Below are 23377 nucleotides of genomic sequence, written 5' to 3'. Positions count from 1 at the left end.
AAAGGTCTCAAGCTCTCCCCATCCCACTTCACTGCTGCCAGAATCCTTCCCTCCGCCCGCCACCCTTCTAGAGCCCCCTCCCTGCCCTACCTGGGTGAGGATGGAGGTATGGGGGAAGAGAGGGTTCTCCGAACTTGAGCGGTGTCCCCAGGTGGGTTGGAGGTGGAACAGCTGTCAGGGGCACTGATGGGGAAGTGGCAGGAGCTCACCCTACAAGGAGGGGGGTTGGCACTGGAGGTCACTAGAGAGGACAGCAAGCCTCCATCCTGGGGGTCAGGAGGGTGAATCCACCACTCAGACATGAGCAGCTGCTGGGTGGAAATGATGGTGCTGGTTCCAGGTGCCCTTCATCCTCCCTGATTCCTGGGGAGTGTCTCAGTCTCTGACATGTTCTCGTTCCCCTGCAGCATGAGGATGTCACAGCCAAGGTCATGGGCCAGCTTCACATGATTCGGCACTTGCGCCAGATGCCCAAGGCGCTGCAAGGGCTGTGGCTCATCTGATGCTCTTCAAGGTTCCCCTCCCTGTTCAGCAAGTCCCACTCCCTGCTGCAGGTACTGCTGTGTCTCACTATAAATGGGGGGCGAGTGGAAGCGGAAATGGAGGCCCCTGGCACTCTCTCCCCTCTCTGTGGAGCTGTGTCCTTTCCGCGGCCCCCCGAATTCCTTCATCTGGGGTAGGAGCTCTTTCCCTCACACCCATATCCCTCCCCTCTTTCCTTGATCTCACCCCCATCCCATTCCCCATGCTCCCAGGCAGAGATCTGCCTTCCCCATATGGTGCAGAAGGACCTTTGTGTTAGGGCTACAGACTGTCTGCCCAACTGAAGCTCAGGAAGCTCCACATTTGAGGAAAAAGAAAAGGAGTACTTGTGGCACCTTAGAGACTAACCAATTTATTTGAGCATGAGCTTTCGTGAGCTACAGCTCACTTCATCAGATGTTTACCGTGGAAACTGCAGCAGACTTTATATACACACAGAAATCATGAAACAATACCTCCTCCCACCCCACTGTCCTGCTGGTAATAGCTTATCTAAAGTGATCAACAGGTGGGCCATTTCCAGCACAAATCCAGGTTTTCTCACCCTCCACCCCCCCACACAAATTCACTCTCCTGCTGGTGCTAGCCCATCCAAAGTGACAACTCTTTACATAATCAAGTCGGACATAATCAAGTCCACATTTGAGGAGGTGAGGATGGGACAGAGGCTCCGGGCTAGCTTCATCTCCTGCCCTTTATTCTTCCTTTGGCCCTTCTCTGGGCTCTCAGAGTCTGACATGAAGAGGGAGCCTCCTCCCCGCATGTCTTCTAGGCCCTGGCATGTGTGATAGCCTCCCAGATGGGTGCAGTCAGAAGCTGAAGCACCTCAGGGAGCTGTGGGGACAGGTCCCTTGTCCTAGGAAGCCAAGCAGTGGTAGTTCTCAAAGAGGCTGAGAGGGAAGAGCCCACTCCCTCTTGGAGGTAAGAGCCATTGACTTCTTTGGGCAAAATGGGTTTCTTGGGGGAGAAATGGGATCCCTGCTACATAGCCTGGGTGGGAGCTTCCCCCATCCCTGGGACAGAGACATCTTCATCAATGTGCCACCCTTGTTTTTTTCCAAGCAAGAGGCTCCCCAGAGAACTCCTCCTCAAGCCTGTTCTCCTGGGAGCGTTTCTGGGAGGAGGCTCTCGTCCCTCAGTCTCCAACTCCATCATGCAATCTCTTTCACCTAACATCTCCGCTCTCCAGCTCCACTTGCCGCAGCAGGACAAACGGACCTTCAGCTCCTAGAGAACAGACTCTGACCTCCTTCTGATCAGCAATGGGGTTTCACTATCCCCTCAGCAAACCTGTCAGCCGGGCTGGACCGGATTTGAAGGAGGAGGGTATCTAACAGGGTGGCTTGGCCTATGGCTGCCTAGCCTGGGGCTAGGCCAAATTGATGACCAAGTGAGCCCCACCTGAGAGGAAACAAGGGAAAACAGCAGCAAAACTCCAGAAGCAGAGCGAGCTGTTCAGTCGACGGCCTTGGGCCAAACCCTGAAGTCCAGGGTAGGACTGGCTTCTCTCACCATCCCTAAGGAAGGGGACATAGAAGACCATAGAAACCCAAGAAGGGCAGGCCGAACCGAAATCAGGCTGAGGAAGAACTCCCCACGAGGGTGGAAGGCTTTGTTTCTGTTCAAGACATTTTGGGACTTTGTTTGCAAGGAGCACGACCCAGGAAGGAGTGGAGTAAAGGACAGTCACCTGGTTGGAGGGCTGAGTTCCCAGCCAACAAACTGCAAGAGTGAGTATGAGCGGGGTTGCTAGCCCAGCGAGAAAGCAATGACACGAGGCCTGGTCAGCATCTAGCGGTGAGTGAACTCTGGTACACACCCAAAGTGGCTGTGTCTAGAGCCCTGTGTAGGCTCTTCTGTGGGAAGTTCCCATGGGTCAGTGGGGCCTGAATCTCTCCTGCTCCTTTGGTCTCTTTGGGCTTCCCACGAGATGTCTGGTGAACTGCCCTTGGACTCTGGGCCCAGCACCGCTCAGAAATTATTCGCTACCTTCAGAGAGACAGGGCACAGCTCAGCCTGTTGGGTAGGCTGGAGACCCACACTTCACTCGAACACACAACACTGAGGTGGTTTGGGAAGCATAGTAACAAAGAAGAGATTTAAGTGATACTAAGCAAGAGAAAGAGAGACATTTCAAAGAGAGAAACAAAGCACAACACACTTTGTAGTGACTAAAACTGAATCTTAACAAGTCACAATCTTTGCCTTAGCAGTTTCCAGACTAACATCTCAGCTTTCCTAACAGACCTTCTTTCATGTCCCTGTAGGGTAGAAAACTTCTCTGTCGAATCTGCTGATTTGATTGCTTCGTCTTCTGGTTTCAGACCCTCTGTTCTCCTTCTGGGCTGCCTGGACCCTGATTGTAACATCTCTCTGGCCCAGCCTCTTACACAGATGTGTGCTGCAGCCAGCCCAGCGCAGGGAGCAGTGGGGACAGATGATCTCCTCCTGTCAGACCAAGCAACAGGGGTCCCCTTGAGGCTTAGATGGAAGATCCCAGGCATCTCCTGGAGGTAAGAACCGTCCACTCTTCTGGGCACTTGGGGCTGTTGCAAGAAAGAGGGGGCTCCTGTTCCATAGCCTATTTGTCCTCATGACTGTGTTTTTTTCTTCTCAGAGGATGCCCCTGGAGACTGTTTCGTGCAGGAGGTTTGAGCGGGGAGAGATCACTCACTGTCCTGACCCATGGGTCATTAACCCGGGTCTGCAGGGTTCCTGGGAGCAGCCACCCTCCAGCACGCCACATGGAAGCCTATGAAAAACTGCTTACCTAGGACTGACGAAGTCCAGACCCAGTTTGAGGCTCTTATTGGCAGAGTCCCAGAGCAGCTAATCGGCCCCCGGGACCTCCTTAAACCAGCAGCAGGAAGAAGAAGCTGTCTGAACAGCCGAGCTCCTCCCCGGCTCTGGACCGTGTGTTGGCTGTTCCTGCTCCCACTCCCGAGGCTTGATTTCCTGGCATCCGGACTCAGGGTGACTCACCTGACTTGAGGTTCTGAACACAATTTGGTCTTTTGCTTCTGCTCTTCCAGTGTCCTGACCCAGCTGACTCTCGACTCCTGTCTTGTGAGTGTGGACTCTGCCTCTGACCACTAGGTCTGGCTGCCCATGACCCGGCCATGACAATGACTTTTCTACAATTCCTCCAATGCCGTTTTCTGCTCTCCAGCTCTGCTCTCCTAGCAAGACACACCGATGCCTTGGCTCCCAGAGTCCTGCTTTCCTGCTAGTCAAGGGCTCAGGGGGAGTGCTTGTCTTGCCCCCTCCCCCACCACAGCTGCTTGTCCTCGGGGACTCTCCCTAGCGCAGAGGAGAATCCGTCCTGGCAGCAATTCAGGAAGTCACAGAAGGGACGGTCTGCTCAGCTCCCTCTGCAATGCCACTGCCCGAGACCATTACGAGTGGGTGCCCAGTGACTGCGCCGGCAGCTCCTTGAGAGACTCCTGGGGGCAGCGTAGTCGTGTTTCCCGGTGACCACGGGAAGCCATGCGAAGAGTGCGGCATTGAGGAGACTCTCCTGTTGTCCCAAAGGGTTTCTGTTCTCCTGCACGGTCAGACCGTGGGGCCAGGTTGGAGAATGGGGAAGAGCTGGTTGGTGATGAGTCGGAGGATTCACCATACAGGTGGCAGCAGCTGCAGATCCTGGAGTCCCTGTGGTCGGGTTACCATGCGTCCGGAGTTTCCCGGACATGTCCGGCTTTTTGGGTTTTAAATCGCCCTCTGGATGGAATTTGTAAAATTCTGAAAAGGTCCAGGATTTCCCTCCCAATGCAGCACTCTGGGGGCTGGGGAGGGAGCTGCACGCTCTGCGGGGGGGCACGGCACTGTGTCTGGCTCCGCACCCCAGACACACTGCTCTGGGCCGGGGGGGCTGGAGAAGGGGCATGGGGTCCCAAGGGACAGTCAGGAGACAGGGAGCAGGAGGGGTTGGATGGGTGAGGGGTTCTGGGGGGAGCCTGTCAGGGGGTGGGCATATGAAGAGGGGTCGGGGGAGTCAAGGAACAGAGAGGGGGGGGGGTTGGATGGGGCGGAGGTTCGGGGGGGAATCAGGGGCAAGGAACAGGGGGGATTAGATGGGTTGGGGGTTCTGCGGGGGCAGTCAGGGGACAGGGAGTGGTTGGATGGGTGTGGGAGAGCCGGGGTCTGTCAGGGGGCGGGGGTGCGGATAGGGGGCAGGGCAATCAGGGCACAGGTAGGGGGTGGAGTTCTAGGGGGGCAGTTAGGTTGGGGGGGTCTAAGGAGGGGGCAGTTGGAGACAGGGAGAAGGAAGGCTTAGATAGAGGGCAGGGTCCTGGGAGGGGGTGATCAGGGGAAAAGGAGCAGTGGGGGTTGGATGGGTTGGCGGTTCTGTGGGGGGCAGTCAGGGGGCAGGAAGTGGGAGGGAGTAGATAGGTGGCAGGGCTACCACTCCCCCCCCACCCTCAGAGTGTCCTCTTTTTTGAAAAGTTCTTTTTTGAAAGTTCAAATATGGTAACCCTACCCTATGGGCCCAGCTGCCACCCCTGAGAGTTCAGGCGAACCTCCCCCTGTTCTCAGGGAGTCTTTGGCTTTGGCGGCTGGGCCTGCCTGCCGAGACAGAGGACTCAGTGTTTCCATCAGGCTGCTCAGCTGCCAATGCAGCCACCCAAAGACGTGAAGAATGGAAGCGAAAGAGCAAAGCTGGACCCTCCGCTGAGCTCCTGTGATCAAGTGAGCCCAGCCTGGGAGAGAGGAGGGAAAGCTCCAGGGTGGCTGGTGGCTTCAGGGAGCCAGGGGAGGGGAAATAAATAGTTCATGATGAATCCTACGGGCTTTGTCTTGTGTGGTGAAGGGTTTAAAATGGGTCTAGTTACTATCACATTCAACTTTACAATCGCTGTGTGTGATTGAAGGGCAGGTCTAGAAAGGGCAGAGGTCACTTGAGGAGCTTCAAGTCTCCAATTCTGTCCCTATTGCCTGCTTTGACCAGCTAATCTCAACCCAACACCTCCCTCAGGTGGTCGCAGTGGTGAGCTCTTTCCCTCTTTTTCTGGATTAGCCGCCAGCATGGGGACAGGATACATGTGGGCAAGGAAATGGAGAGGCGTGGGGGTCACGTGCAGAGGCATGCAGAGAACTTGCAGAGTTGCCTGTTCATGCAGTTCCTATGGGGGAACTATGGTAGGGTACCGTGCACTCAGGGGCACCATTTCCAATTTTGGTGGTGGCGGGGAGGATAATTTCACCCTGATTCCAGGAGCTACTTAGGCACCTGAAAACTCTAGTGTTTTGACAGATAACTTAGCAATGAGCTGACAGGAACACTTGCCAGACTGCTTTCCGGGGAAGACAGCTATAAGAATGGATCCAGGGAATGGTTCTGTAGCTCTGAGCTGTTTGGACACTTTCAGGGAACATTCCCGATGAGAGACAGAGATCCCCAAAGTTATCCTTGGTAACCCTGAGAGACTTATGGAAAATTAGCAGATCCCACATCTCTGCTGTCACTTTGCACGGACAAACTTGGACTGTCCGAACCTGTTCATGTATTTTACCTGCTTTAACCTCTCAAGAACTTTCACATATAAAAGAGAAAATTAAAGAAATGACATAGTCACACCGATATAGAGCCATAGCATAAACCCAACCTCAGAGTTGTCCCATTGAAATGGAATTATTCACAGCAGTAATTAAAGTGAAACATGCACGTAAGTGTTTCCAGGGCCAAGATTAAGGCCACAGCTTATGAGAGGTGCAGACGCAAGAAGAGAAGGGCTGTGCAAAAACTGAAATGCCACTTGGAACCTGGCCCAAACAATGCATCACGATGTTATACAGTAACAGAGGTGGTTCAAAAGTGTTTTACACTGACAATGCAACCTTTTAACTAAAAATGCCACTTTGGATTACATTGATCATTTGAAAAAAGTTACCTCTTTAAAAAAAACATTTTGGATTTCTCTGCCCATTTCAGAGAGAATGTGGAGTTTTTCCCACCAAAACTAAACAAAAATTTGATAATTAAAAACATTTCCAAATAAGTTTGAAGAATATGGGGGGGGAGTGGTTTCTTCTTCAATTTTCATGAACCTCTCCACCCTCGCTATTTTTGACCAGTTCTAATTGTGAATAAATGTCTGTCTGTCCATGAATAATAAATATGTCTGCTACTGAAACATTTACAAACAACGGCTCTCATGAGGAGCACTGAGGTCACATTACGCAGAGAAACACCCAGGCCTGCAGGGTTCATATTCTCAAAGACATAAATTGCCCCAGGACGGGAATGTAACACACAACACAGCATGACTGGCCCGGGTTGGTTAGGTGCATGTTTTGCTGTTGCTGGCAAATTGTGCTGTTTTGAGGTCGGGGGGAGTTATATTTGAAAGGAGTTCTTCATCCTCTCCCACTCTCACCCAGGGGGGCCAGAACAGGGGAGACCAGGGCCCACCACTTTTTACTGGCCATAAGTGTGAGCGACTGGATGATGGAGAAGAGAAGGGAATGGGGGGGCACTGTTTTGGGGGCAAGGGGTGGCATGAAGTGGGAGCTCAGGGAGAAAGGCGGTGTGAGGGGGGGCCTCAGGGAAAGGGGCAGTTTGAGGGGGCAGGACCTCGAGGAGAAGGGGTGGCACAGGGGCTGGGCCACAGTTTGGGTGCCAGCAGCCCCCCCACACTTTTAGGAAGCTTTTGCCCATCCTGCCCTCATCCCAAATTAATTTGTTGCAGTAAGAAAACTTTGAGCAACAAGGAGACTTAGAGACCCACAATATAACTGCCAAAATCCTCACCTGCCCCTCGAGTTGGGCAAACAGAATTTTTTGGTTCCTAGCAATTCCAAAAAAGAGATGGAAAAAAACGGTTTCAGGTTGAATAAAACTAACATTTTTCCAAATTTTTGATGAACCAAAAAGCTTTTAAAAAAAAAACCAAAGAGACCCAGGAACATTTCAAGGGTTGTAACTTTTTGAATTTTTAAAATAAAATTGAAGGACATTTTTAAACAAAAAATTATTTCAAACTGAAAAATCAAAATGGTTTGTTTGGAAAGCGTCTAAACGAAATGCTTTGACTTTTTAAGAACTGTGGGGAGGGTCTGGATGTGAACAATTCAGCAGACCAGATAGGAATTCGCAAACAGGTCTCCTTCCCCATTCTCCAGGGCTGGGTCTCGATTCCTGTTTCTGGTTCCCTGGGCCTGGTCCCCGTCCCTGTCAGACACTGCGGGGAGCTCAGATTCCTGGGAATCCTGCCGACTTCCAGGCTGCGGGGAGGGATGAGTCAGCAGCTTCCTGAAGACAAGTTGCGAGTAGGCAAACACTTTCCCTCTACCTTTCCAAAACCCACATCGGTACAGTGAGATTATCACCCCCACCACTGCCACCACTCCACGCACCAGGAGACGATTCCAGGACGCTGGCTCTGAAACAAAAGCGAGAGAAAGGCCCCATGACTAAGGGGCTCCGTTAAATCATCCCACTGCTGCCATGAGGATCCCAGAAGATGAAGACGTTCCTGGGATACAGGAAGAGCTGAGCTGGGTCGTGTGCACATGGGCACCACTCAGAGCAGCGGGAATGAGATAATGAGATCCTTATAACCAAAACCATGAAGAGCCTGGCAATACATTGAGATCAACAGTCCACAGTGGAGAGTCCCAGCAGCCCTGACCCACAGGGCGCAGCTGGGACTCACCATGTTAGGGCATGGGCAGGGTAGTGGGGGGATGGCAGTTGAGGGGTGCTGGAGGGATTAGGGGCCATTGCTAATGAGGCTGGGGCAGTGAGGAGGGGAGGGGGCATTTCTCCACTTGCTGCCCACTCCATCTGGGAGAAGCTGCGCCAGAGGCCAGTCCCAGTTCACACCCGTGCACTGCGTCTGCACTCGGGGTTTGCAGTGGGGCACCAACATGGCTGAGACACTGCTGTGCCAGGGGCCAGAGCCCCTCCCCTCACTGGGGTTATGGATCAATAATTACAGGGTCACTGGAGCAGGGGAGCTGGACTCTGGGCTCCCAGCAGGGGCCCAAGCCACTGGTCTGCAGAGTCAGTCTCACTCCCACGCTCTGGCCCATGCCCATGGCAGTGTTTAGCCATACAGGGTGTCTTCAGCAAGAGAGATTGAGGGAGCCCCACACCAGACACCTGGAGCCCAGTGGTTCCAGCCCTAACCTCGGGGGGCACCCATATTCCAGTTCCTGCCCCACATCCCACAGGGGGATGGAACCAGGGGCTCCCCACTGAGGGCCCAGCCACAGGGCTAAAGGCTGGAAGGGAAGCGGCGGCACCTTTCTGTTCGTTGAAACTTGTCAGCAAACTCAACATGGATTCGCAAATCGTTTCTGTCGACCCGAAATATAATTTTGCAGCAAATAAACTATTTACCCCTCAAATTACATGCAGCTTGACTTCAACTTAAGAGCCGAAATCCCAGTGACTTGCCGTGAGTTACTGTCAACACCTCCAGAAATGCACAGTTACGGGCAGGGCAGGCTCAGGACATCAGCTATGAAACGCTGCAGAGCTGCTGTTAAATTTGCCTTGGGTAGAAAAATTTCCCAACGGGCTCCCATAGCTCTTTTACTGAAGGCTGAGAGGAAAAAGATACGGCCAGTTGTAATTAGTGACACTAACAAGGAACTAGTCTGAATGAAAGAGACCTTGGAAGAGACTAGCTGCAGAGTTATGTGAATTCAGGGGACATCTTTACCTGGTAGTCGTGGAGTATTTTTCCAGGTAGGTAGAAAGAGTGTACTTGAAAGACATAACAGACCAAAGTGTTACAGAGCAAGTGAAGTGCACTTTTGGGCATTTCGGGGTTCCAGAAGACCTTGTGACAGAGCATGGACCACAATTCATAGAAGTAGAATTTTATTTATCTCAACAAAATATGATTTTCCTCATATTACTAGAAGCCCATATTACTCACAAGCAAATGGAGATGCTGAGAGCTGTACAGACAGCCAAGAATATCCTTCAACAGGAAGATCCATTCTTTGCTCTACTGAGTTATAGACCAACCCCAACAGCAGCTACTGGATATAGTGCAGCACAACTCCTGATGGGAAGACGACTCAGAACTACCCTCCCAACTTTGGAAAAGAATCTATCTCCAAAGTTGTCAGACACATAGAGAATAGCCAAATCGAATAAAAAGGGAAAAAAAGTTTACGAACACTTTTACAACAGACATCACTTAGAAAACTACCAGGCCTAGAACCTGGTGACCATGTTTGTGTCAAACTGGATGGAGAAAAAGAATGGAATACTCCAGCTGTTGTAAAGAAAAAGAATTCAACACACTGCTTGTATGTGATCAAGACCGAGAGAGGAGAGTTCAACAGAAACTGTCAACATCTACAGTTTGTTCCTCAGAAAGAACAATCAACTGAGCAAACTCTGCAGATGGTGGATGCAGAACAAGAAGATGACTCAAGGATTCCAGACTGACCACAGTCAGTCAGTGGAACTAATGGACAGCCAGATGACCAAGCTGTTACCTGTTTGGGTGATGTAATTAGAAGACCAGTACCATTCAGAGACACCTACCAGACTGATCCACACTGAACTTCAAAGACAGTGCGATAATGTAAACATTATAAATGGTAGAAATGTAGAACTTAAAGGGGGAGATGTAATGGAACGCTAAACTGTATTCTGCTGTTCAACCACTAGGTAGCGCTGGGTAAAAATATGATATTTAAGCGGACCTTAGCCATAGTTGGTAGAAAATTAAAGGATTTTGTGATGAACACTTCTGGTGTGTATCTGGCTGAGAGGGAAGCTCTGTAGCCAGCCCATATCTGCTACAGGACCACCACACCAATGATGAAAGCCCAGTGCTATCGACTACCTCTGCTATGGCCAACGAGTTCTTCTGAACTATGACATGCTGAAGACTATGGGGGATTTTACCCATGACATGTGCTACATAGAGACTTGGGGAATCAAACTCCTGGTCTCTTCATACTTCAGTGACGAGAATAAAATTATGGCCAAGAGCCTTGCAGATTTCCTTGTGGCAGCAGGGCAGGAAGTACCCCCCACCTCACCCCAGCTGCAGAACATAACCAAGTGTCAGCCATGGTCAAGTCAACCTTTGAATACAGGTTGGCTCTCGGGGGCCGGGGGGAAGAGTGGGAATGTGTCAAGTGGGCTGGCCCTTTTACAGGAGTTAGGGAGAGGCTACCTCTGACAGGCTCCTGGAAGGGAGAACCAGCCAACCCAGACCAACCTGGAAATAATTAAATCCCTAGGTGGCTAGTTGGCAGCCAAATAGCTAATGAGCCTGATAAAGGGTTACTAGGGCTCAGCTGAAGGGATCTGAGGGATAGGAAGCTGCTGAGGAGAGGAGCTCCCAGGAGAGTTCACCAGAGCAAGGAGCCTGGAAGGGGTGCTCCTAGAGCAGTGGTCCCCAAACTGTGGGTTGTGCCCCCCAGAGGGTGTGGAGGAACATTTGGGGGGCATGGCAGGGCCTGGACCACTCCCCATGGGTGGTGGGAAGGGAACGCCACCCAGCTCTGCTCTGCCCCCAGCTCTACTCTGGCCCCATCCTAAACCCCAGCTGCAGCTCCAGCCCCAACCGTGCTTCCACTCCCAGCTGAAGCCCACGGCTCCTGGACCCAGTTGCAGCCCCGTTCCTGGCCCAACTCCTGACCGCAGCTCCCGACCGCAGCTCCTGGGGTGGGGGCACAAACCAGGTAAGGGAGGGCATGACCAAAAAAGTCTGGGGACCACTGTCCTAGACAGAGGAGCTCCCTTACGGGGGAGGAGCTGCCAGAGATGACAATGACAGCAGCAGCTGTAGCAGGACAGAGCCCTGGAGAGCTGCCCCTGGCTGGAGAAAGTGGACGCAGAGAATAAAGGCACTGTCTGAAATGACCCCAGCTCCGGGAAGGAGGGCTGAGGACTCCTGTCTTGAGGACAGTGAGGAGCTTGAGTGAGAGCTGAAGGCTGGAGCAGAGTGAAGGAAAAGATTTTATTTTGGGGTTTACTTGGACTCAGAGCAGGCCCCAGGAGGGGATATTTCTCTCAGATCTTTTTGACTGTAAGACTTAATTTAAGGAGTGCTGAAGATGGTAAACTGAGGCAAGATGCTTGCCAAGACACCCTGAAACAGCTGAGGGTGGTACCTGAGGGCGCGTCTCCATGATAAGTCTACAAAACTGGAAGCCATTTAACAGAACTGCTGCCCCTTCCCCATGCAGACAGAGCCTCGCTATCTTCAGTCTGTCTGGGTGAGCCCCTCACCCCAGGGTCTGACCCCAACAGATCCTGCATCACAGAGTGGGAACCTGGAGAGAAGACAGCAAAGGGTTTTGGGCCACCCCCCTGGCTTCCACACTGAACTTCCACACCTGTCCCAGCTCCCAGGCTGCTCCCGCTTCCCCACAACTTCCAGCTCCCCCCGACCTCAGGCTGCCTCTGCCCTGTCCTGTTCCCTGTGGGGTGTCCCAGAGCCCAGCATGGAGCCATCAGGGTCACTACAATACTGTCTACCACACCCAGAAGACAGGCACAGGGTGGGCTCAGGGAGTGGCTGGCCCCACAATGGGACCCCCGTGTCCCCACCCCCAATGTTTGCTGCTGCCCTTGCTGGGCCTTGTCTCCACTCAGACCAGGAGCCCTGTGGGCCTGGCAGCCCCGTGTTCTGTCTCTGCAGTGCCTGGCTCACTCGTGAGCACTATACGAATGAAAACACTCACTGCCCAGCCCCGAAGGGCTGCATGACAGCGCGGGGCCTTCCCCATTGCACACGGGGACCCTGGGGCGCAGGGAGCCCTGGTTACTCTGCCCCACACATTCACCCAGCGACTCCCCCGAGCTGCCAGACCCAGGTCCCTGGGGTCAGAGTGCGGGCAGTCGAGTGGCACTGACCGGCCGGGGCTGCTGGGGGGGGTGGCAGGAAAGAGTTGCCCCAGACCCAGAGAACCCAGGGGCCGGGGGAGGAGCAGCCCCAGCAGCGCCGCATTGACCCTGGCACGGGCTGAGCCTGCGAGCGCAGCACCAGAGGCTGCGGCGTGGGGGGGGGGGCTCAGCCATTGAGAGCAACAGGGTCCCCCCCCACCCGCAGGGGAGGGGTCGGTGCTGGGACAACAGGCCGGGCTGGGCCAGGGGCTGGGAGCTCTGGCAGCCAGCACGGGGCCGGCACCAAGGGCCCTGCTGGAGACCCTGGGCCTGGCCAGCTGGGAGCAGCCAGCGAGTGACTCAGGGCCTGGGGCCCTGCCCAGGACGGGGTTTCCGGGGGGTAACAGGAGGCTCCCCAGGGGCTGCTGATCCCCTAGAAGGAGGCACGGAGGTGACTGGCTCAGGATCCCGACAGGCTCAGGGGCCAGGGCTGTGGAATGGCCCAGAGCCCAGCCGTGTTCAGGGTCCGGTGGGCCCAGACTGGGCTGGGCTGGGGGCAGCGAGGGGGGAGGGGAGCAGGGATGTGCTGGCTCCAGCCAGCCACAGAGAGGAAGCTGCTTCCTCCACAGCCTGGGGTTCCTGCTCCCCGGAGCCCTGAGATCCTGGCCCTGCAGCCGGCACCCACTGCGCAGCCTCCATCGGCCGGGACAGACACACCCAGCTTGGCCCCTTCGACTGCCCCCTGCTGGGGGTGGGGGGTGGGAAGAGAGGAGGGCGGGGGTAGGATGAAAGGGCCAGTTCAGCAATCACAGACCGAGCTCACTGAACCTTCCCACTCCCCCTCTCCTCGGCCTTAGCTTCTTCTCTGTCCTTCCTCACTGTCAGGTTTCTGTCTTTGCCCCCGGTCGCGGCGCTGGGGTTGTGGGGAGGGGTTTGGATGGGGGCAGCTCATGCTCAGATGTTGTGACAGGGTCACACTCTTGTGAGTAAGTCTCACTCAGAGAGCAGGTTTCAGAGTAGCAGCCGTGTTAGTCTGTATTCGCAAAAAGAAAAGGAGGACTTGTGGCACCTTAGAGACTAATAAATTTATTTGAGCATAAGCTTTTGTGAGCTACAGCTCATTGAATGCGTCCGATGATTTTAACCCCAGTTGTTTGATTTTTGTATGATGTTGTTTCAACTGTGTGTTGATTTGGAACTCCCTTTTCTAGAACTGGGCTCTGCACTGGGGACAGGTCAGGGCACCATGAGGCATTATAGTTACCAAATACGGAAACCTTCCCCTCCGTTCCCTTCTCCTCACTGTACTGGGTGAGGCAGGCTCTGCAGAAGTTGTGCCCACACACTGTAGTCACCAGCTCTGTCAGATACCCCAGGCAGACGGAGCAAATAGCTTCATCTTGTATTTCCCCTGCTGTAGCTGCAGCGGCCATGGCAGCTGGGTGAGTATCTGTTCTCTCTGCCCGTGGCTCTACACAGTGTGGGCTTGGGCTGACACTGGGAGGGGCCGCCTGCAAGTATCTGCTAGTCCCAGCCACAGAAGGAGAAGAAGAAAAAGGAGGAGCCAGGAGGGGGAGAAAACAGGAAAGTGAAACTGAAGGAGAGTAAAAGAGGGGGAAAGACAGGGAGAGGGCAGGAGAGAAGGAATGGATGGAGGTGAGGAGAAGGGATGGGAGAACAGGGGGCAATGGAGAGAGGGGGAAGAATATGAACTAATCTGATGTGTATTGCTGGAAGGCTGGAAGGGAGCGCATATCCCCTGCCCCACAGGCAGGAACTGTCTAACCCACCCCAACACTCACTGGGGATTGAAGTGGGGACCTACAGCGCTTAGCACAAGTCTCTACAGCTGGAGCTAAAGAGTCAGTCTGTGAAGTTCAGAGCTGTAAAAACCCACAAAATAAGGTCTGGATGAAGCATGGTCTGAGGATGCTTAACCCCCCTCTCCCCCCACACCCCCCACAGACCAGGGTGAAGCCCTAGCAGTCCGGTTTACTGAGCCCTGCCTCAGCGCATGGGGCTGGATGTGGTGATTTCTCCGGAGCCCTTCCAGCCCCACATTTCTATCCGTGAGCTCTGGCCTGTCTGAGACTCTCCGGGCCTTGGAGCCTGATCCGGTGCCCCTTGCAGTCAATGGTCAGATTCCCACTGGCCGTTGGATCTGGCCCTCGCGCACATCCCATCACCTGTGTATTGCACTCAGGGCCGGTGCAAGGATATTTTGCGCCCTAGGCGAAACTTCCTCCTTGTGCCCCCCCTTCCCCCTCCTTTCCCCTCCCCGCGTACTGCTTCACTGCGGTACAAAGTGGCAAGGACAATATCAATATGACAAATGTCAACAACACACGCATATCGGCACGTAAACATACACACTCAAACACTCAACATACCCACACAATGGACACAACGTATTCGCGAAGTGATGCAGCAGCACTTGCCAGAGTCTGAGATCTGAAACATCTCCACAGACATCGTGAGCCTCAGTCGACAACCTCCGAAAACGAGTCAACGTAGCACGATAACCAGCCTGTCAGAACGGGTGACGGCCACGCGCAATGAGGAAAACGACGTCACACACACACACATGCATTCTGGGTACCCAGAGCGGGAGGTTTCCATGTTTGGTAACTATAATGCCTCATGATGCCCGCTTGTCTCTGCATTGACCAGCTGTGGCTCCAGGTGAGCACTTCCCATAGAAATCCTGAGACGGGTAAACTGCTCCAAGAAATTTAAAAAAGTCTTGGGCCAAATGTAGAATAAGGGGGGCAGGCAGGGGTCTCCGAGGCTGCTCGCTATGGGGAGCTGGGGCACCAGTGGGAAGACTGCGGGGGCACACGGGGAGGCAGCAGCAGGTACCCAGGCACCCTCAGGCTTTGGGCAAGGAATCCCGCTCCATCCCCCTAGCGCCTGCCTTCAGCTCCCATCTGGTCTTGCCACGGCCCTGCTCCATGAACAGTCCCACCTTAGGGGGATGAACCTGTCCCACCTCATGGGCCTGTGGGGGCTGTGCTCTGCCCCAGAGCAGGCCGGGCCCCGTGCTCCCTGCTCCAGAGGGGGCTGGCCTGGCTCCCCCCAGGGCCAGATTAACTTTTTGTGGGCCCGATGCCAAACATATTTGTGGGCCTCCCTGGGGAATGTAGAGGCGAGGGGCAAGAGCACAGCGGGCAGGGTAGATTTGATTTAAATCATGACTTAAATCACAAGTTAGGAAGACTTGATTTAATCATGGGTTTCTACATAAAAGTGCATTCTTGTTGGTTGTTATAACCTTAATACATATTCTTCACAACTCAGAGACAGATGTAGGTTTCATTTTTAGAAGGCACGCACTGTACATTTGTAAACTGTGATTTATTTTGAAAACTTTTCAGATGAGTTTTACAGCTATATCAGAAAATGAATGATTGTTTGGTTATTTCATCTGTCAAAGATAATTGAAGCAGGTATTTATGAAGTCATTGGACGGTGAACTATCTCCAATTCAAGAGGTTAATCATGAATATTTGGAGGATTTTCTTGCCAGGCTGTATTAAGAGGAGAACACTACCAGACAGACATTTAAATTGTTTTATTTAACTAAAACAACAACGTTAAGTATTTTTTTCTTCAACAGCAAACATAATATTTTAATAAAAAAGCATATGTCCATCACTTCTCACATTTACCTCCAGACTTCTTCTCCTTTTCCAGATCTATTCTGCCCTCAACAATCTTCTGTTCATTGAACTTTTTGAAACTTTTCGCTTTTAAAGAGAGGTAAAGGGTTGACCCTGTGTACACAAATTTGCAGAGGGACAATAGAGTTGAGGTCTGTTATTTCTCACCGCTATACATTATTTATTTATTTAAAAACATTTTTGCTGTTAACAAGCATGTTACCTCTGGAGACACAAATCCACAGTTTGAGAACTGCAAAACTAAGCATATCTGATGGTGTCTTGCAGACTGAGCACTGAGTCCCATTGGGTAGATAGAAAAATTAACTTCAATAATCTATACAGAAGCCCCTGGAACCCCATAAGATTGGGTCCCTAATCCATGAACTATTAGAACTTATTTACAGAACTTTTCTTAAAGATTACAATTATATATTGTCTCATACTATAGAATTAGAATTTATTATCCCTATTCCATGATATAATGTATCTTAATTAAAACTATCTTTAGATCGTTTTTTCCCTCAAAAATCCAAGTTAAATTAAAATCTAATTTTTTTATTTTTTTCTTAAAGTCATTGATTTTTATCCACCCTGACAGCTGGGCATGGTGGGGGGGAAGGATTGGTCCCCAGCTGGAGCGAGGCAGGGGCCAGGGGCAAGATGAGCACAGTGGGTCATGGTGGGAGAATTAGTCCCTGCTGACTGGAGCAAGGCAGGGGCCGGAGGCAAAAGCACAGCGGGGTGGGAACTAGGGTTGGTCCTTGGAGCAAGGGAGGGGCTGGGAGTAAACTGCAAGTGCAGCAGGGCTGGGGGGGGGGGGTAAACAGGATCCCTCCCTCACCCCTGCCCACATAGAGCTGGTACCTACCTTCTCCCTGGTTCTAGCCCATTCTCTTCATCTCTCTCTGCACCGAGCTGACGGTGGGGGTGCAGGGTCTGGGAGGGAGTTAGGGTGCAGGAGCAGGCTGGGGGTTGGGGTTCAGGGTCTGGCCAGCAGCTAGTATGAGGGAGGGGGCTCAGGGCTGGGGCTGGAGGTTGGGGTGTGGAGTGCTTACCTGGGGCAGCTCCCGTTCGGTGTCAGGGGTGCAGGTGGGTATGTGGGGGGCCGGGTTCAGGAGCTCCCATTTGGTGCTCAGGGTGGTGGCGGGGATGTGCAGGAGTCAGGGCATGAGGTGGGGGGGCTGGGTATATGTGGGGGTGCAGGAGTCAGGACTGGGGGCTGTGTGTGTGTGAGGGGGGTTCAGGAGTCAGGGCATGGGGGGTGGGGGGTGCAGGAGTCAGGGCAGAGGGCTGGGGGTGTGTGAGGAGGTGCATGAGTCAGGGATGGGGTCATGGGGGTGTGTGGGGGGTGCAGGGGTTGGGGCTCGGAGGTGTGGGGGGTGCAGGGGTCAGGGATGGGAGGTGTGGGGGGTGCAGGAGTCAGGACAGAGGACTCGGGGGTAGAGGAGTCAGGGCAGAGGGCTGGGGGTGTGGGCTTGGGTCTTGGGGATGCTCCCAGCCCCCTGCCCTGAGAGGCTCATGGCAGGGGCCTGGAGGGGATATGTCCTAATTCCACCCCTTTCCCCAAGGCCCCGCTCCTGCCTCTTCTCCGCTTCCTCCCTCTCCCTCTCGCAGGCAACAGCTGATGGGTGGCAGGGAGGGAGAGGGAGTGAGGGGGGAGGCGGGAACCCAGCATGCTGGGGAAGAGGCGGAGGACGGGGGAGCTTGGCGGCCGGCACAGCCTGCCCTGTTGAAGTAGGACAGAGCCCCGGGAGCTGCAGCACCAAGCTTCTGCCCCAGCAGGGGAGAGCGGGGCACGGAGAAGAGCGGCCACCGGGGCTCCTTCGGAGTGTGGGCCTGGCGCATTAGCTGGCGCCATGGTAAATCTGCTACTGCCCGCGGTGCTGCCCCGCCCGCCGCAGTGAAAGCTGGACCCGCCCCGCCCCTCCCCGCCGGTCCATCCCCCGGCTCCGTGCGCTGCACAGCGGCCAGGCAGCACCCCCGCTCCTTGGAGAGAAGACAAGTTAAAATGTAAAAAAAAATTGGGGGGGGGCACCGCTTTTTGGTACCCCCAAATCTTGGCGCCCTGGGCGATCGCCTAGTTCGCCTAAGGGTTGCACCGGCCCTGAGTGCACTGTGCGTTGTTAGGGGCCTAGCGACCCCCTGGGTTATTGTTACAGGGAGACACTGAGCTGAGCTCACAGAGTTCTGTCTTGGCTGTTAAATCTCCTCCGGGCTTCCGCCATCCTGCCCTGAAAATGAAAATGTCAGAAAGTAACAACAGCCCTGGGGCTGCTCCGAGTGACTCTGCAGAGGCCCTGCGAGTTCTCCTGCTCCCGAGGCTGAAGTGCAAACCCCAGCCCAAGCCAGGTGCCAGATAAGCCTCAGGCTGCAGCTTTCAGGTGAACGTGGCACACCCCAGGTAACTGAAGAGGAAGGAGCAGAGGGAAACTAACAATGTGATTTTATCGGCTATTCTTTCATCTGGCCACATTATTTTTTTTCCAAGAAAATAGGCTCAGTCCAGTGAGAACAAGGGAGAAAAATTGCATGTCCAAATTAGGGGGAAAAGTTATCAAGACACCCTAGTTAATGTCTAGCTCTACCCACCATTCCCAGAGTATTCTAACCACACACTAACCCACAGAAAGCTTCCTACCAACACTACAAAAAGAAGGATTCTGAGTGGACTCCTCCTGAAGGTCGAAACAGCAGACTGGACTTCTACATAGTGTGCTTCTGCCGATGTGACACACCCCTAGAGCCCTGACCAGGGGTATTCTATCTGCTACCCAAAATCCATAATCCTGGGAATCCTGGACGCCCCATCATCTCAGGCACCGGCACCCTGACCGCAGGATTTCTCTGGCTATGTAGACTCCCTCCTCAGGCCCTACGCTACCAACACTCCCAGCTATCTTCGAGACATCACTGACTTCCTGAGGAAACTACAATCCTTTGGTGATCTTCCTGATAACACCATCCTGGCCACGATGGATGTAGAAGCCCTCTACACCAACATTCCACACATAGATGGACTATAAGCCGTCAGGAATAGCATCCCTGATACTATCACGGCAAACCTGGTGGCTGAACTTCATGACTTTGTCCTCACCCACAACTATTTCAGATTTGGGGATAATTTATACCTTCAAGTCAGCAGGATTGCTATGGGTACCCGCATGGCCCCACAATATGCCCACATTTTTATGGCTGACTTAGAACAACGCTTCCTCAGCTTTCGTCCCCTAACGCCCCTACTCCACTTGTGCTACATTGATGACACCTTCATCATCTGGACCCATAGGAAGGAGGCCCTTGAGGAATTCGAACAGGATTTCAACAATTTCCACCCCACCATCAACCTCAGCCTGGACCAGTCCACACAAGAGGTCCACTTCCTGGACACTACAGTGCTAATAAGTGATGGTCACATAAACACCACCCTACTGACTACTATACTTACCTACATGCCTCCAGCTTTCATCCAGACCAAATCACACGATCCATTTTCTACAGCCAAGTTCTAAGATACAACTGCATTTTCTCCAATCCCTCAGACAGAGACAAACGTCTGCAGGATCTCTATCCAGCATTCTTAAAACTACAATACTCGCCTTTTGAAATGAAGAAACAGATTGACAGAGCCAGAAGGGTACCCAGAAGTCACCTACTACAAGACAGGCCCAACAAAGAAAGGAACAGAATGCCACTAGCCGTCACCTACAGCCCCCAACTAAAAGCTCTCCAGGACATCATCAATGATCTGCAACCTATCCTGAAGGACAATCCCTCACTCTCACAGACTTTGGGAGACAGGCCAGTCCTCACTTACAGACAGCCCCCCCAGCCTAAAGCAAATACTCACCAGCAGCTACACACCGCACAACAAAAACACTAACCCAGCAACCAAACCCTGCAACAAACCCCGGTGCCAATTCTGTCCACATACATATTCAAGGGACACCACTATAGGACCTAACCACAGCAGCCACACCATCAAGGGCTCTGTCATAAATATAAAGGGAAGGGTAACCACCTTTCTGTATAAAGTGCTATAAAATCCCTCCTGGCTTGAGGCAACATCCTGTTACCTGTAAAGGGTTAAGAAGCTCGGCTAACCTGGCTGGCACCTGACCCAAAGGACCAATAAGGGGACAATATACTTTCAAATCTTGGGGGGCAGGGGGGGCAGGGGAAGGCTTTTGTTTTGTGCTCTTTGTTTACATGTTTGTTCTCTTTTGGGACTGAGAGAGGCCAGACAGAAATCCATCTTCTCCAACCCATCCTAATCCAAGTCTCCAATATTGCAACCAGTATAGGTAAGCCAGGCGAGGCGGATTCATTTATCTTTTGTTTTATGTGAATTTTCCCTGTGTTAAGAGGGAGGTTTATTCGTTTTCTGTAACTTTAAGGTTTTGCCCAGAGGGGGATCCTCTGTGTTTTGAATTTGAATGCCCTGTAAAGTATTTTCCATCCTGATTTTATAGAGATGATTTTTACCTTTCTTTTTTTTTAATAAAATCCTTCTTTTAAGAACCTGACTGATTTTTTTCATTGTTCCAAGATCCAGGGGTTCGGGTCTTTGATGATTTTGTAACCAATTGGTTAGGATATTATTCTCAAGCCTCCCCAGGAAAGGGGTGTGTAGGGCTTGGGAGGATATTTTGGGGGAAGACGTCTCCAAGTGGTCTCTTTCCCTGTTCTTTGTTTAAAACGCTCGGTGGTGGCAGTATACTGTTCAAGGACAAGGCAAAGTTTGTACCTTGGGGAAGTTTTTAACCTAAGCTGGTAAGAATAAGCTTAGGGGGTCTTTCACGCGGGTTCCCACATCTGTACCTGAGAGTTCAGAGTGGGGAAGGAACCCTGACAGGCTCATTCACCTGCACATCTACCAATGTGATCTATGCCATCATGTGCCAGCAATGCCCCTCGGCCATGTACATTGGCCAAACTGGACAGTCTCTATGCAAAAGAATAAATGGACACAAATCTGACATCCGGAATTATAACATTCAAAAACCAGTAGGAGAATACTTCAATCTCCCTGGTCACTCAATAACAGACCTAAAAGTGGCAATTCGTCAACAAAAAAACTTCCAAAACAGACTCCAACGTGAAACTGCAGAACTGGAATTAATTTGCAAACTGGACACCATCACATTAGGCCTGAATAAAGACTGAATTAGGGCTGGTTAAGTCATTAAAAAACCTAAACCTAATTTCCCCCATCCTAATTTCCCCCTACTGTTACTCACACTTTCTTGTTAACTGTTTGAAATAGGCCACTCTCATTAACACTACAAAAGTTATTTTTCCTCCCTTTGTATCCTACTGTTAGTTGAATTGTCTCATTAGACTGACCTCACACTTGGCAGGCAAGTCCCATCTTTTCATGTATTTATACCTGCTCCTGTATTTTCCACTCCGTGCATCTGATGAAGTGGGTTCTAGCCCACGAAAGCTTATGCTCAAATAAATGTGTTAGTCTCTAAGGTGCCACAAGGACTCCTCATTGTTTTTGCTGATACAGACTAACACGGCTACCACTCTGAAACCTCCCCTCCCTCATCGTTCATGATCCTGCTGAGATGACGACCTTTGGTAACAGCAGCAGAAAGGTGCAGGTGGCGAGCAGGGGGTACAAAGGGTAACAGTTTATTGAGCTGCAGAGGGGAGCCTCTGAGGTGAGAGTCTCCTTTTTTATTGCACATCATTGAACTATTATCTGACAGACGGGCCCTGAGTCAGGGCACCAGCGACGCGGAGCCTGTGTGCCCCAGAACACACTGACTGGGAATAGTCATTAAACACCCCGCTGCCTGTGCTGACCGAGCTCAGGGGATCTGAGACGCTTCAGGTGCGGCTCTGAAGGGAGTTCCAGGGTAAGGTGCATAATTCCCTGCTCCGCTACAGACTCCCTGTGTGGCCTTAGGCAAGTCACCTAGGCCCAGAGTTTCCAAGGTGTTTTAGTGTCTCAAGATGCAGATAGGCGCCTAGTGGAATTTTCAAAGATGCCTGGGCACTTAGCTTCCAATGGGAGTTAGGCACCTAGGTGCTTTTGAAAATCCCACTAGATGCCTAACTACATCTTTAGGTGACTACAGACCTTCTAAAATCTGCCCCTTAGTCTCTGTGCCAGATTTGGAAAGTTATTTAGGCTCCTAAAGATGCAGACAGGAGCCTTGTGGGACATTCACACCTGCCTTGTAAGCCGATTTATATTTTTTAAAATAATGTAAAAGTGGACTGGAAACAGGAAGCGTTTAACAGTTTCCCTCTGTTCCACAATATCACCATCATAAAAAAAATGTATTTAACTAAGAATATCAACTTTATTAATACGCTTTTGAATACAGAAACAACCCAGCACTCTTGGATCAATAGCCCTCAAAAGCAAATACTTTCTAAAATTAAAACAAAATGTCGCCCCTTCTTTTGCGATGTTCTTCAGGAGGCAGCAAACACTTTTCGTCGTTGTCCAGTGGGGAATGGGGCTGCCCCTTGCCCAGCCTGGGGCAGGAGTGGTAACTGCGGAGGCGAGGGGGGAGGGCAGGGTGTCACGACACTCACCCAAGCCCCAGGTGCTCAGGTCCAGGAAGCCCCCTCGCCTCCCTTTTGGTGGGTGACAGAAGGTGGTGGGGGGCTGCGGCCACGTGTGCACCTCTTCCCCGCTGCTGCCCCTCACCATAGCATCACTGGGGGTGGGGGATGGGGCATCTCCTTGCCAAGCGTTGGGCAGGAGAGGTGACTGCGGGCGGGGGCACGAGTCCAACACAGACCCATGCCCCAGCTGCTCAGGTCCAGACTCCAGGAAGCCTCCTCGGAGTTGGAGTCGTCTCCCAGTAGGTGCCAGGGGGGCTGCCATCACATGTGCACCTCCTCCTCTCCCCCCTCCGCAGGTGCAGCAGCCACCTCAGCTTGCCGCCCGCGCCGGTCCCTGTGTTGTAGCCAGCAGCGGCCGGTGAGGGAGCACTGCGCGGAGCAGCTGGCGGGGCCGGGGGCGCTCCAGGGGAGGCCCATGGGGGCAGCAGGTGGGGCTGGGGCAGAGACCTGGCCCCAAACATTGGTGGACCCAGGCTCCCAGGCCCTGAATATTGCTGGAGCACGAGCACCAAGGGCCCATGTAACTCGCCGACCCTGCAAGGTGTATTTATGCAAGTTCTCAGTTGCAGAAATTTGTCCTGTATTTATTTACTTCTGAAAAACACCAAAAGTTAGATTCTGACTGTGTGGAGACATTAACTGTTACAGAAACCACATTATAATGTTTACTTTGCTTACTATAGTTGGGATTATAATAAAAATGTCATAGGAAAGATCCAAATGAGAACTCTAGCCTGTGTTCTTGCACATAGGTTGTTAAAACCTGGGAATTGCTGAGAGC

At 52.4% G+C, this 23377-nt stretch overlaps 1 protein-coding gene across 4 annotated transcripts in view; it reads right to left on the bottom strand.

The window, feature by feature from the left end:
* Positions 1 to 23377, bottom strand: part of LOC140898041 (butyrophilin subfamily 1 member A1-like) — a 317607-nt gene that overhangs the window by 248414 nt on the left and 45816 nt on the right. The gene's annotated exons all lie outside the window — the stretch shown is intronic.

This window comes from Lepidochelys kempii, chromosome 14 (genome assembly GCF_965140265.1).
Source record: "Lepidochelys kempii isolate rLepKem1 chromosome 14, rLepKem1.hap2, whole genome shotgun sequence".
In the NCBI taxonomy this organism is placed as follows: Eukaryota; Metazoa; Chordata; order Testudines; family Cheloniidae; genus Lepidochelys; species Lepidochelys kempii.
Note: the sequence above shows the minus strand (reverse complement) of the source record. Positions and strands in the feature narration are given on the sequence as shown.